The sequence below is a fragment of the Rosa chinensis genome, chromosome 5 (genome assembly GCF_002994745.2).
Source record: "Rosa chinensis cultivar Old Blush chromosome 5, RchiOBHm-V2, whole genome shotgun sequence".
NCBI classification, from domain to species: Eukaryota; Viridiplantae; Streptophyta; class Magnoliopsida; order Rosales; family Rosaceae; genus Rosa; species Rosa chinensis.
This window is the reverse complement of record NC_037092.1, coordinates 40238825-40256431: the sequence shown is the minus strand read 5'-3', so window position 1 is coordinate 40256431 and position 17607 is coordinate 40238825.

Here is a 17607-nt window from a genome sequence, read left to right as displayed (position 1 = left end):
TCATAAGGTCATGGACATACATTTGCAGTGAATTACTAATACATTGAATTCAGTGTATTTCTACATTTTTCTGCATGTTGACTTACATGTAACAGCGTCTGCCTTGCCCTATTGTATTATAAACTCTGAACTGAATAAACGAGAATGCAGTATGCAGGTTTAGCTTAGGATGAGCCCAAACATATTAGGCAAGCCATTGGATTCCTGGTATCTTTTAAATCTTATGTTATACCACTTCTTTCTACTTCCAGTAGCAATGGTGAAAGCAATAAATGGTAAAGTTGTCCTGAAATTTTACATTTTCTTTTCATTTCATAAATCAAAAGCCCAAAAAACCACTTGATGAAATAAGCCATGACCTGTGCCCAGTAAGTGATATGTAGGGAAGGAAGAAGTAAATACATTTCAAATCCATTAACCACCTATTCAACCAAGCTATTTGCGCAAGGAGGTGGAGACTGAGTTGGGAACCAGGCTGATATACTTGAAGATGAGGATGAGGTGTAGTGGCATTGGTTCTGAGTGGGGAAAGGTACTGATATGATTTACCTTATTGGAGGTTTACTGACATTGGAGATGCTTACCTTATTAGTTTGGTTATAACCTGCGACATAGGCAGTCTTATTTAGCACATTATTCACATGTAGACTGTGATCGAATGCAAATCTTTTTTCTTTTTTTTTGACTTCCTCATATGATTTATGTCCAGATTTTGGGGAAGGCATTAATATAAACCTTAGAGATCCTTACTGTAGTAGTTTGTTTAATCCTGCATTGCAGGGACTCTCCTATGTGCTACATTCACGTGTGAATGCGTGAATGTGAATCAGTGCATATATAGTTGCTTGCTAACTAATATGATTTTGTGTATTGATTTCAGGTCAGTGTTTTTATAACTTCTAGCTCGACGTATGAGCCTGACAGTTGAGCAAAGAGCTTAGCCACGGAGTATGGGATTAATTACTGTAACCGGAAGATTTACTGTGCAACCCAATAAATGAATCAGGCCAATCGAATGATAGGAGCATTTTAATGCGACATTTTAACTGCATTTCCCTACATTTTTCTGCGCCATTTCCTTGAAAAATCCCTGTTATAGAAAGTTTCCATTCTTGTAAGTTTTCATTTCTCATTTCTCATTTCTCATTTTTGGAAAGTTTCTATTTCTCACTTTTAGTAAGTTTCTATTTTTCATTTTTTAGAAACTTTCCATTTCTCAATTTTAGAAAGTTTCTATTTTTCAAATTAGGTAAGTTTCCATTTTTCATACTAGTTTCTATTTTCAGGACCTCCGAGCTAAAAAGTGGAAATGAACGCACAAATGGAAAGAGGAGCTTGCGAACATCAAGACGAACGAATATGAGAGAAATCGGGCCACACAATTGAGTAGAAATGAAGAAATAAGCTTTCCTAGTCCAACCAGGAAATCCTACGAAATGGAGGAAGGCTTCCCGAGCAAGTTTCCAACGCAACCATGAAAAAGAAATGGAAAAATAATGTGTTTTGCGTTGGAAAATGAGAAGGCTTGAAGAAGAAGCAACGAGGCCCAAGAACTCTTTGGATTTTCGGCAAAATGGATCAAGGCCCATCAAAACCCATGACATTAGGGTTTGTGACGCAAACCCTAACCCTAAAAGATGTTTTGCAGTGAAAACCAAAGGGAGGAGGCAAAAGTGGCGTGAAAAATCAAGGGAAGAATCAAAGATTACGCAAGAGATTCTCTAGGGTGAAGTTTATGGAAAGAAATCAAGAAAAAGCACCAAATGGCGTCTAGATTCATTCCTAGAAACCCTAAGTATATTTTGGCCGAAAATACAAGAAGAAAATCAGAAAATATTCAAGGGATTTCGGCAAGAATATATTAGGGAATCTTCTTGGAGTTTTGTGATTGGTTGGATGACACACTAGGGCTTATTTGGCAAATTCTCATTGGTGGAAGGCATGTGGAATTAATAATTTAATTCCTTGGAAAATAAATCAGAAAATCACGGCTTGGAGGCCAAGCATTGCCGTTCCCTATATATACAAGCACCCTAGACGTCTCAAAGACACCACTACACAATTCAGAAAATTCTCTCTACGCGCGGAAGCTCTCTCCATTCTCTAGTTCAACCTTTGGCGTTTTCAAGCAAGGAAGGAAGAAGCAAGCTTAGGCCGTGAGCATCATCATCCATTCCACCTTGAAGCCGTGCACTTTGAAGCTTGCTTTCAAGCTTCATTCGTTCATTGTTCAAGTTATTCATCCATCTCTCCATTCACGGTGTAATTCAACCTTCTTTCTTGTAATCACTTTTGATTCTCCTTGTTTGATTTCGTTGGATGTTGTTCTAGTTAACATTGATGTTTGAACAAGGTTTATATTCTGAAATTTTATGATTGAATAAAGGATTTTCGATTTCTATGTTGTGATTCCAAAGTTGCTTATGTGTGATTGTTCGATTGAATTTGCTTTATAGATAACTTTTGTATTTTAATCTTATGTGGTTCGAAACACTTAGGGTTTTGATATGAATGGTGCTAGATTTAAGAACATGAAATCAACTTTTTGTTTTGTGTAACTTGAATCAAAAGTAGTAAAGGTTTTGACAAAAATCGAATTCAATTGAAGAGAATTGCAATTAGGTGAACTTATTCATACTAAGTTGTGCACTTGAGTTGATAGCCTTTCTATGTGTTTCATGCGTTGAATATGTATGATTGACTAGCTTTCTAGGGCTTGATTACATGTTTGATAGGATTAGTCTTTGTGCTTTCACTTAGATTAATTAGCCTTGAAAGTAAAATATGGGAAATCGTTTGCTTTCGAATGTTTCACATGATCAACTCCTTTCACATGACTTGGAAGAACAATATGAAGTTAATTCGAATTTAATCATGAACTTGGTTTTAATCTTTGTTCCTTACATTTCATTCTTGTATTTGTGTTTTTGTTTATACTTAGTTTTATTCTTTCTTTTAATTTTCGAAAAAAACCAAAAATCTAAAACCCCCCTAATTTCGTGAATAGTGTTTATATGTGTACATATTATACTTTGTTTTTATTTTAATTGTTTAAATTGTCTTACATTGACAGGTGTACCCTCAATCCCCGGAATAGAACGATCCCTACTTGCTTATACTACTAATGATATTTCTAGGGTTAAATTATACGCTTGCTCAAAGCGCATCATCGAACCATCCTAGAAAACTTTGATGTTTAGGTTTTGATGGCAGTAGATAAGAGCACGTATATTAAACAGAGATCGAGTTATGGTAAGAATGCCTGAAAAAAAAAAAAAAAAAAAAAAAAAAAAAAAAAAAACTACGGCACAAAGGAGTGACGGGGACACTTTTGCCCTCCTCGAGCTATCCGATTACTAACAAAAAAAACCTGATCCAAAGTGAGGGCTGTTTCACTAGTTTCGAGCTAATTGCCCAAGCTCTGTCTCAATCCACTCTGTACTAACCTATAAATGGACCGGATTTTAATCCGGACTGATAAAGTAATCTAGGGTTCACATCCAAAACCAATTGGCAATGGATGGAGTGGCCCAAACCCTTATAAACTCATAGGCAAGGTCCCATTTTTCCCATGTGGGATATATATATTCTCAACACGCCCCCGCACGTGTGGCGAATTTTCAAGCCATACACGTGGACAACTTTTGGGTGACGTGGAACCCGTGTGGCCGTTAGACATGCACACGTGGGTTACCCGCTCTGATACCATGATAAAGTAATCTAGGGTTCACATCCAAAACCAATTGGCAATGAATGGAGTGGCCCAAACCCTTATAAACTCATAGGCAAGGTCCCATTTTTCCCATGTGGGATATATATATTCTCAACACGGACCTTCTCCAGATCCGTGGCTATTGGACAGGTTTGGATTGAAAATTTTGATCCGTTGATACGTTAATGATCTAAATCCGTTAACCCGTTTATTTAACGGATCAAATATAGATTTAGGTCGATCCGATCCGTTAATGATCCGGCCCCTTTTTGTAATAATAAAATATTATTTTTTATTAATATATATATATATATAATATAAAATATAAAATATGAAGAATTTCTAATACAAATTTTTTGTAGAAATCTAAGGGAAAGTCCATATTACCGAAGATTCGAAGAAGCATGAAGAATTTTGATAATGTAATTCTACTTTTGGTGATACTTTTCATGTTATTTTAATATTTTATTAATATCTTATGAGGTATCATGATATAAATTTAATATTACTATTTAAAATTTTAAAATATTTGAAATTATAAACGGGTCGGATTAGCGAATCGCGTATCAGTTAATCCGGCAGATACGGATTTGGATTGAGCTATCAATGATCCGCTGGGTTAACGGAGCGGGTTTGGATCGAATTTTTTTTTTTGTAAACGGATTCAGATTTAGGTCGATCCGATCCAAATCCGGTCCATTTACAGGTCTAGGAGGCAGGTGTTAGAACTCTTCCCAATGTCTGGGATCAAAAAAACAAAAAAAAACAAAAAATCTTAGGACTGTTCTAGAATTCTAGCATTAATTAGGGTCAAGAAGGAAGTTAGACTAACCTAGCCGCTTATTAATTAAACCCCTCGATCCTCACAGTTGGTTTGCTCCCAATGATCAACTAGCTGAACATTGGTTGACATTGGCTGCATAGCTTCAAATTAGGGCTCGTCAACGGGCCCGGCCCGGCCCATTCATAGTGGGCTTGGGCCTGGCTGGGCCGGGCCTTACTATATTTTTAAATAATGGCGGGCCGGGCTTCATTGTAAATCGAAGAATCCAAGCCCGTCCATATATAGAGGGCTTTTTCGGGCCAGACCTTGCGGGCTTTTTCCGGACGAGCCTTGTGGGCTTTATTTATAATAAATATTTAAAGACTAATTTTTTTATAAATCTATATTTATATATCATGCATTCCAAAGAGCAACCTCTATCAATTCAAAGAAAATGGGAAAACCGACCGTTAGATGTGATTATTACAATAAATTATGCGTGTGCTTAAAAATTTAGTCAATTTCACCATCGTTTTGAACCCGATCGATTGGTCAACCGTAGTTATTTGTATGTTTTCTTGGTTGACCGATGGCATGACGACCGCAAAACGTGCTTATTTTTTTACATCACGTTTGTAAATATTTTATCGATGGATGTGCGTGGACATAAGATAAAAATTTCAATTTTATTTACAAATACGTTGGTCTATACCGATTTGCCTCCTAAAGTTATATAACTTATACATTGCATTTAAATTGTTGAGGTTCATTCTAAAGTAAACATGAAGTGGAAAATGAATTTGGAGAAACCAACCACTCGATGGAGAGATTGTAATGTTTTATGGTGGCTGTAAAAATTTTAGCCAATTTGGTTCTCGTTTCGAATTCGATTAACTAGGTAAAACTTAGTTATTCTTACAAACCTATATCTATATCATACACTCTAAATAGCAGCCTCTAAAAATGGAAAAACCAACCTTTGGATATGATTATTACAATAAATTATGAGTGTGGTAAAAAATTTAGCCAATTTCACCATATTTTCGAATCCGATTGAATTGGTCAACCGTCGTCACTTGTAAGTTTTCTTAGTTGACCGGTGGCATGATGACCGCGAAACGTGCTTATTTTTTCACATCACGTCTGTAAATATTCCATAGATGGATGTGTGTGAACATAAGATAAAAACTTCAATTTTAATTACAAAGACGTTGGCCTATACCAATTTGCCTCCTAAAGTTGTATAACTTATACATTACATTTAAATTGTTGAGGTTCATTCTAAAGCAAACAGGAATTGGAAAATGAATTTGGAGAAACCAACCTCTCGATAGAGAGATTGTAATATTTTATGGTGGTTGTAAAAATTTCAGTCAATTTAGTTCTCGTTTCGAATTCGATCAACTAGGTCAAACTTAGTTACTCTTACAAACCTATATTTATATATCATACATTCTAAAGAGCAACCTCTATCAATTCAAAGAAAATGGAAAAACCAACCGTTGGATATGACTATTACAATAAATTATGAGTGTGATAAAAAATTTAGCCAATTTCACCATAATTTGAAATCCGATCGAATTGGTTAACCGTTGTCACTTGTATGTCTTCTTAGTTGACCGATTGCATGATGACCGTGAAACGTGCTTATTTTTTCACATCACATCTGTAAATATTCCATAGATGGATGTGCGTGAACATAAGATAAAAACTTCAATTTTAATTACAAAGACGTTGGCCTATACCAATTTGCTTTCTAAAGTTGTATTGACTTATACATTGCATTAGGGCTGGGCTTTTAGACCCGAAAAACCGTGGAACAGGTCCGAACCGGCCGGTTCGGTGCAGTTCGGGTCAGTTTTCTCTCACAATTTAATTTTTTTTTGCGGTTCGGTTCTAAAATAGTACATATAGGTTCGGTTTCGGTTCCTAACTTTTGTTTCTTGTTTTACCCGAACCGAGAGGGTGCAACATATATTTACACTATTATGTACTTTATGTACTATCTTTTTCTCTTTTTCTCTAATAAAATACAAACCCTACTCCCATTTCTCTCTCTCTGTCTGCCCACCTGTCCCCCCTTTCTCTTTCTTTATTCTTTTTTTGACTTTTTCTGTATGCCCTTTCTCTATTATGTTCCTAGCTGATCAGTAGCACGTGATGTTCACTCCAATTCCCTAAGTTTCTCCAATAGAAAATTTTCAAGAAAATCAAAAGTCTCCTTAATCTACTTCCCACCAATTTTTTTCCATTTTTTATGGCCTATTCCACCGGTAAATGTGTCTCCAACCGTGAGAAAAGGAAAGGCCAAGAAAGATTCTTTTTTTTTCTTTTTAATCATATTCATACCAACCCCATCTCTTCCCTCTCTTAGCCGCAACCATATTCTTCTCCTTCTCTCCTCCTCCTCCTCCAATTCTGCTGTGTTCTTCAATGGAGAAACTGAGAAAATTGCAGAACATAATGTGGCTGGGAAGTTGAGAAACTGGATAGCTTTGCTGCTGTTTTGCTGGGCATACAGGAACCGGTTACAAGCCGTAACCGAACCGAACCGAACTAAACTGTTCCGGTTCCAAGTCGGTTCCGGCCAAAAAATGTAACAACACCGAATCGGGAAAACATCATCTGTTCTGGTTCCGGTTTCGAGCAAAAAAATCAAAAAACAGAACCGATCCCAACCCTACATTGCATTTAAATTGTTGAGGTTCATTCTAAAACAACCATGAAATGGAAAATGAATTTGGAGAAACCAACTGCTCGATGGAGAGATTGTAATGTTTTATGGTGGTTGTAGAAAATCCAGCCAATTTGGTTCTCGTTTCGAATTTGATCAGCTAGGTCAAACTTAATTACTCTTATAAACCTATATTTATATATCGTACACTCCAAAGGGCAACCTCTATCAATTCAAATAAAATAAAAAAACTGACTGTTGGATGAGATTATTATAATAAATTATCAGTGCGGTAAAAAATTTAGCTACTTTCACCATATTTTCAAATCCGATCGAATCGGTTAACCGTAGTCATGACATGTAGTAATATATATGCACATATTCTATATAGAAGTATGAGAACGTCCAATTTCACCATAGGCCAAATTACAACAAATTCACACTCACACACACACATATAATGATGATGTGGCACACTGAAGATTTCCAAATATATGTGTTGGGCCTTCTAGACATAAACTTGTAAAAGATGTTGCAGATTCCCGTCCAAACTTAACTGCCTTCACTTAAATTGCCATAACTCCTTATAAAAAAGTCAGAATCGCAAATCGTAAAATTCTTCAGAAACTAGACACATGGGGCTTTCCGTGCATATAGGGTACAGCTCCTAATTCTATCCAAGAGGTTCCCAGTAATTCAGCAAATTTTGGTTCTAGACATGAACTTGTAAAAGATGTTGCAGATTCCCGTCCAAGCAGAACTGCCTTCACTTAAACTGCCATAACTCCTTCTAGAAAAGTCAGAATTGCAAACCGTAAAATTATTCAAAAACTAGACACATGGGGCTTTCCGTACATATAGGGTATACCTCTTAGTTCCATCCGAGCAGTTCCCAGTAATTCAGTGAATTTGGGTATTCTGCACAACAATTTCTGTGTTGCAGATTCTAGTTCAAGCTGAACTGCCTTCACTTAAATTGCCATAACTCCTTCTAGAAAAGTTGTAATTGTAAACCGTAAACTTCTTCAAAAACTAGACACATGGGGCTTTCCGTGCATATAGGGTAGCTCCTAATTCCATCTAAGCAGTTCCCAGTAATTCAGTGAAGTTAGGTGTTCTGCACAACAGTTTCTGTGTTATTTATATAATATTTTTTGTTTGCGGGCTTTTACGGGCCTGGCCTATGGGCCGGGCAGGGTTTCAAACCCCTAAACCAAGCTTGGCCCTCTACCCACCTGGCCGGGCCTATGGCGGGCTTTTTGACGGGCCGAGCCGGGCTTTTGGCCCTCTGGGCCGGCGGGCCTCTATCGGCCCACTTGATCGCGGGCTTTTTGATGAGGCCTACTTCAAATGATCGACTTGCATGCTGAACAAACACTAATCTTACAAGACTACTTTTGTCTGTAAGAGTTATATATGTAATTGTGCTTAAATATTCTTATGGACGTCATTGCTATATGTAAATCATTGTGCCTTTAAAGAAATGCCTGATAGGTTCAATTCGATCTTGGGCATCTCCATTGACATGATGTGCTTAATGGTGACAGCTCATATTCTATATGTTAAGAAAGTTGGGAAGTTACTAGTTTCTCTGTGGCTTGTTGACTTTGAGTGGTTCTCTCAAGCCATCTAGACACCAGTGAGACAGACAACGAGAAAGGAATCGAAGTTTCGATGTAGTAGTTTTCATAGAAAGATGCTAGTCCAGAGAAATGATTTGAAACAGAAAGTTGATAGCAGTTTTATATAGAAGTTGCTTGAAAAAACATGGGGTATTTTATTGTGAAAACAGTTTATAGCCTTCTCTTGCAGCTTTCTACATGCCAATAGTTGTACATCCTCAATATCTTTGCTTTGGTTTGTGAATGGCTATGTCTTCGATCTTGTTTTCCTCTTAGCCAATGTTTTTCAATAAATAAATAATGGTCTTCCTCAACCAGTACTCCACATAATACATGCCTCATCAATAAACTAATTATTAATAAGAGAAAAGTCCATAAAGTCAAATTTTAATTGATACTTGAAATTTGAAAAAGCCGTAAAAATAAGATTTCTAAAAGCACATGTAACCCAATCGAAATCTAAAAATACAAACTTGAATAAATAGTACATGAATAGCTATGGCCGGTTTGCTTTCCAAACGGGCATCAAAGAAATAAACTTGATCCCTGACCAAAAACCTCAAAAAACTGTAAGCTTGCAATATGTCAGACTTATTATTATGCAACTTCCAATAAACAGCATAGCAACTCCTTTAGTTAGAAAACATTGCTGATTAATCATGGGTCGACCAAGCAGATAGAACTTATTGATGTTTGGTCTAGTCTTGACCATTTCTTCTGTGATCGATCCACATCCAGACTATTCTGTAGAGTTTACATCCGCGATGCCTTTGTCAACAAGTTAATTTGGATATCCAGCCCCTTAATTCAATCTGCTTTTCCAAGCAAACACTAGTAATTACAAAAGGAAATTCTCAAAAATACCAAATTGATCCAAGGAAAATAGTGGAACTATTGACTTTTAAGCCCCCACAGCCCAATCTCTATTGGTTAAAATAGAGTCTTCATCCCACTAATCCATGTTAAAGTATTCAATTTAAATATATAATCTATAATTATTATTTTTCCTAAATAAAATAAGATTTTTTTTTTTTTTTGACATAAGGACTGATCAATTGAAATGTTATTAATATTCAAAGTGTAAATGTGGTGTTTAACTAGTAATTGTTTCTATTATTTTTTTTATTTTTCATTACGCCCCAGGATAGATAGAATCCTGAGTCCGCCACTGGTTGTAATCTCTTGTTGGGTGCTAATTGCTGTGTAATTGCAGTTTATTTGAATGAATTTTCAATTGATAAAAAAAAAAAAATGTGATACATACTTACACATATGGTAAGGTTCCCCACAACTCCAAGCCAACATCCCACCTAATTTCCCAAACCCCAAATTACTAGCAATCCCCATTTGCTATAAATATACCCTAGATGGCACAAGAAAATACAAAAAACAGAGAACATCAACCCAAAAATTATTGCTATTGCATGCAAAATATGTCTTCGAAAAATAACCCTAAACCCCAAAGCATTTTTGCGCACTCTAACTTTAAGAAGGGGAAGAGTGAAAAGGTTGATACTAGTTCATCATCTCAGCATAGTCCTCAAGAACTTTTTGGGCAACCTAATCGCGATTATGTCATGGCTTCAACCAACGATAATTCGTTGTCTTTGCAACCAACTGGTCAGGAAACTCATGGAAAGTCAAATCACTCAAATGGGAAGAAGAAGAAGGTAAAGGAGCAAAGTGAATAGTACGTTATATACGCATACATATTTGCAGCTTATATAGTAAATTAAAGGTTATGTCGTACATTTGTTGTTGTCTATAGATAGCGAATAAATAGGTCACTAAAGGGCCTGTTTCGTTTAAGTTGTCATAAAACCTTCGATCAGAACAAATCGATCCCTTTGCATATGTAATATTATATATTCTTGGATTCCGTTCAAAAATGATGTAGTGAACTTCAATACTAAATAAAAAGCTGCACCAGAGACCATGAAAGTTTGTTTCTAATTCATGTAGCAATGTTTTTAATCTTCACATTCAAGTTCTTTTTTAACGATTTTGCTGAGGTTTAGATTTTTCTTCTTCTTCTGATATATACACAATTGATTAATGATTAACCAATAGTAACTAAAAGTAAAATCCTCAAATAGTGATCGCTGGATACTACAGGAACTGACTTAGAAGGAATATCAAGCTAAACAGTGAGCAACTCAATTACATTGACAACAAAATTGTTGAATTGAACAACCGTAAAATAATCATCTAATAGTTAATTGGTTAGGAAGATGATGAGAATAACCTATGGTATTAGGGCATTACTACCTCGCGCGCATATGAAGCCATGCATGAAACCATACTCATAAGAGACAAAGTATCGAGGCTGCTCAAGAGAGGTATAAGGCTTTCTGGGCTGCATTGGGAGTTTGTGCCGGTTCAATTAAGTTTCTTTTTGGACCACTTGTCCTTTAAGCAACTCTGTGAGTCTTAAACGCTTGCTGATATGTTCGGTTGTCAATGAGCTGCATCTGGATTCAAATCTATCATTCTTGGTTTCAAGGATTAAAGGATTAAACTATCGATAATGCATTTGTAAGGAAAATTTTAAAACAAAGAGATATTGAAAATATCGGGGATACTCTGGAAAAAGAAAATATTTTCTGAAAGAATCAATTTATTAGATTTATATATAAATAGATATGAATGTCAACTTCATCTACATCTAAAGAGAGACTCTAATTGGTTGAAAAGTCACTCGCTGGTCTATGAAAGTACAATAATCAGACCAAGACATATGACCCATATAGTACGAATTGTAGTGATGAACATGAGTTATATATCTCTTTGGACCGGCAGCTCTTCCCTATAAGGGAATAATAAGGATGAATCCAACTAGATGACTGCTCATGAATTTATCCATATTGATTATATCCGTAAGCTTAATAATTAACCCAATAGTCTGATGTCCTTGTCTAAAATCTTCATATAATTGATGAAAAAATAAAGTGAGTGAGTTACTTTTTGAAACATGGCTCCAAGCCCCTCCATCAATTTTTTTTTTTTTTTTTGCTGAAATTGTTCCATCATAAATTCTTCTCACCCAAATTCGTCTTGAGGGAGTTTCTCCTCACCTGAATTCCACTTCTCACTTGAAATTCCCTCGAAAAGAATACTCCTCACCCAAATTCGCTTTGAGGAGATTTCTCCTCACCCATATTTCCCTTGAGGATATCTCTCCTCACATAGATTTGCATTTAGGAATTACTTCTCACCAAGATTCGCCTTTTGAGGATTCCTCCTTAGCCAGATTCGCCTTGAAGAGATTTCGCTTTACCTAAATCTATTTTCTGAGGTTCCACTTCAAGGTATTTTTCCCAAATAGGTTAATTTGCCTCTTTATTAGGTCATATCTTGACTAGAAACTGTTGTCAAAATTTTACACTCCTACATAACCTCCATATTCCATATATAGTGTATGTTTTTTTGTGAATAATTAAGTTTTTTTTCTTTCTATTTTTTTTTTCCATCAAATTTTATAGATATTTCTTTATTTTATCAGAATATATCCTAAATATCTTATATCCTCGATATATTTGACGAAAACAGAAAAATTTCACAGAAACAATGGAAGATAAAATATTTTCCCCTATGATATATCGGTCTCTCCAAAAATGGAGATATCGAACGATATATCGGAATTATGCAGATATTTCAATCCTTAGTCAGTATATGCAGCCTTGTAAATAAGCAAAGCCATAACACCTAATTTCAGTCCAATATTTAGTTTTAATCCGTTTGAGGATTTGTTCTTTCGGTTTTACATGTGCTTGATTAGTTGGGAGTGCAAAAGTGTTTCTCTAGTGGTATATTGGTATATTTGTGTTGTAACTTTGAAGTGCATGTGAGTTGCCAAATTTTTTTTTTCCTAAATTATAAAGTCAAACTATAGATAATCACCCCGAGTACAACCAATACCTGATACATCAAAACTAAGAGTAAATGGCTGATAATAGAAGAGAGTTTCTCCAGGTGGATACATTTCCAGAATGGCTAATACTAGCTAGCACATCCCCTACGAAGTTAGCTTCTCGTCAAATGTGACAAGATTTTCATTTGCAACAAGCTGGAAAATATCATTCAACATTAATTTGCTTGATATAGATGAATGCACTTTTTGTGTTAAAAAATAAAAATATATAGAATAAAGAAACAACAATATAACCAAAAACAAAATACAAAATACAAATAACCAATAAAAAATTTGACACGGAATCTATTTAATATATTATGTGTAGGTTCAAATTTTCAACACTGTTTAGATGTAAGTTCCGGTGCAACTCGTAGGAAGCATTTCTGGCCAAAAAATTTAGACCATTGATGGTTTGAATATTGAACCATATGGCAATTGAGGACTCAAATTTAAGCACATATTTAGCAAATTCTTACTTTCTGAAGCCTGTAAGTCCACATATATATGCAGAATTGACGTGTTGCCACCTCTCGATGGAGGTATCGTGTTCGCTTTAAACATGGGTTAATTAATCCCCAATCCCCAGATATCATCTACGCATGACTTGCTTCATCCCTTCCTTACAGTTATCTGCGCAGCTGGTTATTTCCTTTTTTTTTTTAGTCATCGGTCCAAGTCCTTGTTTTCAGGGAAGATATACAGTGAGAAAGCGGTGGGTATGAAATAGAATTTGCTGCTGGTTGATTGATCTTGACTATATCATCTGTAATTTGAGAATTTCCATGTTGATTAGTTTAGATAATCCATGTTTTTTGGTAAACTTCTTCAATTGAATTCAAACTTTCAAAGTCGGTAATGTTAGCCATTCACATATCAATGAATCATCAAACTGGTCGATCAAGGAAACTAATCAGAAATAAGAAAGAAACTTCCATGGAGGGAAATCCTTCAAGAAACCCTATTACTTATATTTAACAGCAATGAATTCTTTGCTTAGTTGGGTAATGCTATAATTAGTAGGTTCACCCTAATTTCCCAAAACCCCACTCAATTTTCTATAAATAGAGTAATAGATAATACCCATGTATTGATCCATAGCCAAGATTCTTAATCAACACAGAAGAAAATATTTCTACAGTTAATTATAAGCATGCCTTCTTCTCAGGAAATGTATTCAAAGGTAAAGGGTAGTTCAAATGGAAATGGTGGCTGTTCTCCACCAACTGCTCAAGACATATACGACAGGAAATAGAAAGGGAAACATGGCAATTCTATGTAGTCTTGTCTATGCTTTAAGGTATCTCAGCTCATTGTTGTTGTAATTCTTGTTGATAAACATTTACATATCTTTATTCTTTGTATTCTACATTTAAGATGTAAAAGTTTCGTTTAAGTTTGTTGTATGTTTTTGTTGAACTGGGGGGCTGGTGTCATTGAATAAATCTCCCTAGCTGTGTAACAGATGGAAGAAATGCAATACACGTATTATTTCATTCTTTTCATACTTATCTCTTTATATCATTTTAAGAATTAGTATGCAGGGATGTCCTTCTAATTTAATTTGAAGGCGCATTCTAAATGGAGAGTGAAAACCATGAAAGCTAGGTTTAAATTGATAAGGCTTGCTCTCAATATCGACCAAACGTGTTGGAATATGCTGAGATACCAACTACTAGCATACCATTGCAGCTGAATATATATATATATATATATATATATATATATATATAGAGAGAGAGAGAGAGAGAGAGAGAGAGAGAGAGAGAGAGAGAGAGAGAGAGAGAGAGAGAGAGAGAGAGAGAGAGAGAGAGAGAGAGAGAGAGAGAGAGAGAGAGATGATAAGAATAATATGCATTTTTTTTTATTGAAAATGGGATGGTGCGGTTGCCCTCAAGTCTTGATTAATGAAATTGCAGAATACAAGGGCGGACGTAGAGCCTGAACCCCAGATTACAATAAGCATAAAAAGAACTTTATGAAATAATACCAAGACTCTCCACAAAATCTACATATTCTAACAAGCACTAAATAGTAAAGAGTGTTACTCCATTTGCTTTGATATAGCGGTGACATACTTGGAAAATAACTTTATCATGAAGAAGCATCATTACAAATAACACAGCTTTCCCACTATGTTGCCGCATAGAAATAAATCTTGTGACACTCAATTTCATCCTGCTACTAGGAGGTTGTATCCATTTGATCAAGCAAATAGCTCGCCACCACGCTAGGCCAAATAAAGCACATTGAGTGTGTATACCGGGACAATGCCCACATTGCCATAACACAAATCGGTAGAGACTTATTGCCGGGGCGTAAAGCCACACCTAATTAAAAAAAAAAATTAAAAAAACATAACATAAATAAAATATTAAATACCTTGGGCCCATAGCAATAGCCCAAGCCCACATAAACCATAGCCCAAGGCCCCCGAGACGATGGTACCGGTGGCTCGCATGGATTCCTACTGCTAGCCTTCCACCCTCCACATCCCTACCTCCGCCTTCCTCTACCCCGCCCGACCAACCCATCTCCGACCAAAGACCAGACCAACCGTGATCAGAGCCTTAGCCTTCATCCCTCCTAATCCTGCCTCTTGGATCAATCGTCTCCGACAAGCCCCCGGGACGATGGGTTGCATGATCTCAACCTGACCACGACCTCCTCTGCCAACCCATAGACCACTGCATGCCCTTCCCCTCTTCCCATCTGGAGCCCTGCGAACCAAAACCAAAAACCGGTAGCACCCAATCTTCACTTCAGCTAGGCATGCTTGAGGACCATCTCTCGGCCCTTACTTTTTGAAAAGCCCGTCCGATAAAGCAACCACAAAGGTGTGCCGTCGGACAATGCATGATTGAGCAGTGGAGATGGCCAAGAGCCTGAATAATATGCATTTATACAGGAAGTAACGGCTAATCAAATAATGAAACAAACGATGCAATTGGTATCCTAGTTTTGCACTCTTAATCTTCTTAATAAATATTTGCTATGCCGGAAGGTCTTTTCTCCTTGAATTTGAAGAAAGAACAAAAATAATAGCCCTGCCATTAGATAAATTTTTTTTTTTTTTTTGGAGGCAATTTACGCAGAAAGCAAGGAACAAGAAATCAGCTAAGATGGCTACAAATAATCCTTCTAAGTCTAGGTATCTCACTAATATCATTTAGAATGGCTTGAGTTAGAACAGGAGGGTCATTCAGTATACGTAGGCCACTATACATCTACATTCATGTTGGGAAAATGATTTGTTAACAAATTTTGTAATTACTTTCCAGAATTCAAAATGTATACATGCATGTTGGCTGGCATACAAAATCCATGATACTTTCCCAGCTATAACAGTGGGAAATGAAGAGTTATTAAGGTCTTAATTTCAAACGTGCAGTTTACATATATAAATATTGACCTTAATTAGTTTTTCACATTTCATATTTCTGGGTCTAATTAATATATGTAATTTCCACCAAAGCTCCACGTAAAATCATATAGCGAGCATAGGGTTGAATTTTTGAACTTGAAGATATTGGTATGAACATATTAAGCTTGGTATGAAAGAAAAAAAAATCACATATATATGTATACATACATGCCATAATACTTTCCTAGCTACAACAGTGGGAAATGAAGAGTTGTTAAGGTCTTAATTTCAAACATGCAGTTTACATATATAAATATTGACATTAGTTTTTCACATTTCATATTTCTGAGTCTAATTAATATATGTAATTTCCACCAAAGCTCCAAGTAAAATCATTGGGTTGAATTTTTCAACATGAAGATATTAAGCTTGGTACCAAAAAAAAAAGCCTCACATGTATATGTATACATGCATGTTGGCTGGCATACAAAATCCATAATACTTTCCGAGCTATAACAGTGGGAAATGAAGAGTTGATAAGGTCTTAATTTCAAACATGCAGTTTAAATATATAAATATTGACCTTAATTTTTCACATTTCATATTTCTAGGTCTAATTAATATATGTAATTTCCACCAAAACTCCAAGTAAAATCATATAGCTAGCATTGGGTTGAGTTTTTTTTTTTTTTTTTCAAAAAGGCTGCACACACACACACACACACACACACACACACACACACACACATATATATATATATGAATGCTAGCTATCAGTCCGTGCATGGGAAATATTGGGTTGAAACTTGAGCTTTGAATTTTGACCGCACGGGTGCTATGACTACGAGAGAGCTCCCATCAAATTAGGTCACTGTTGTGACATGGTTTGACTTCCCAATAGAAAACTGACACATGTTTAATTTCAATTTAACTTGACCTCACTTATTTAACATCGTTATTCTCAGTTAAACATCTTGAAATAAATAAATACAGCGACATCTTCTTCTTCAACTTAGTCTCATGCATCCACCAAACACATCTTCTCATGAATCTCATCACCTAAAGCAAAAACGTTTTTCTCAAATACCAATATTCAAAGATTCATTCTTCACAAAACCCTGTTCAATCATTGAAAACTTTGGTAGATCGTTTTCGATCAATTTGACCACTCTCATAATATTGGCTTGGGGTTTTTGATTTTTTTTTTTCAAAACCCAGATCCAAATTTCTGTCTCAATAAAGCATATTTAATTTGATAATCATATCAAGATTTCTATCAAGCCACGTCTAGAGTTTTTGGGGGATGATTTTGGCTGAACTCATCTCCAACATGATGTTATCTGCCTAGACAGTTGAAAATTGTGAAAAGAAAATACAAAAGTTCAAACTAATTCTATTATTTTTGTTGAGAAATAAAGAGAAACATAAGAAAACGATGGAGATGGTGTGAGGTTGAAATTGAGTTTGCTTTGGTTCATGAATTTGAAGAGGGAAAGAGGTCGAGTAATGGAGAAGGAACAGAAAGCGAGAAATAAAAAACAGAGGTAGATAGAGAAGAAGAA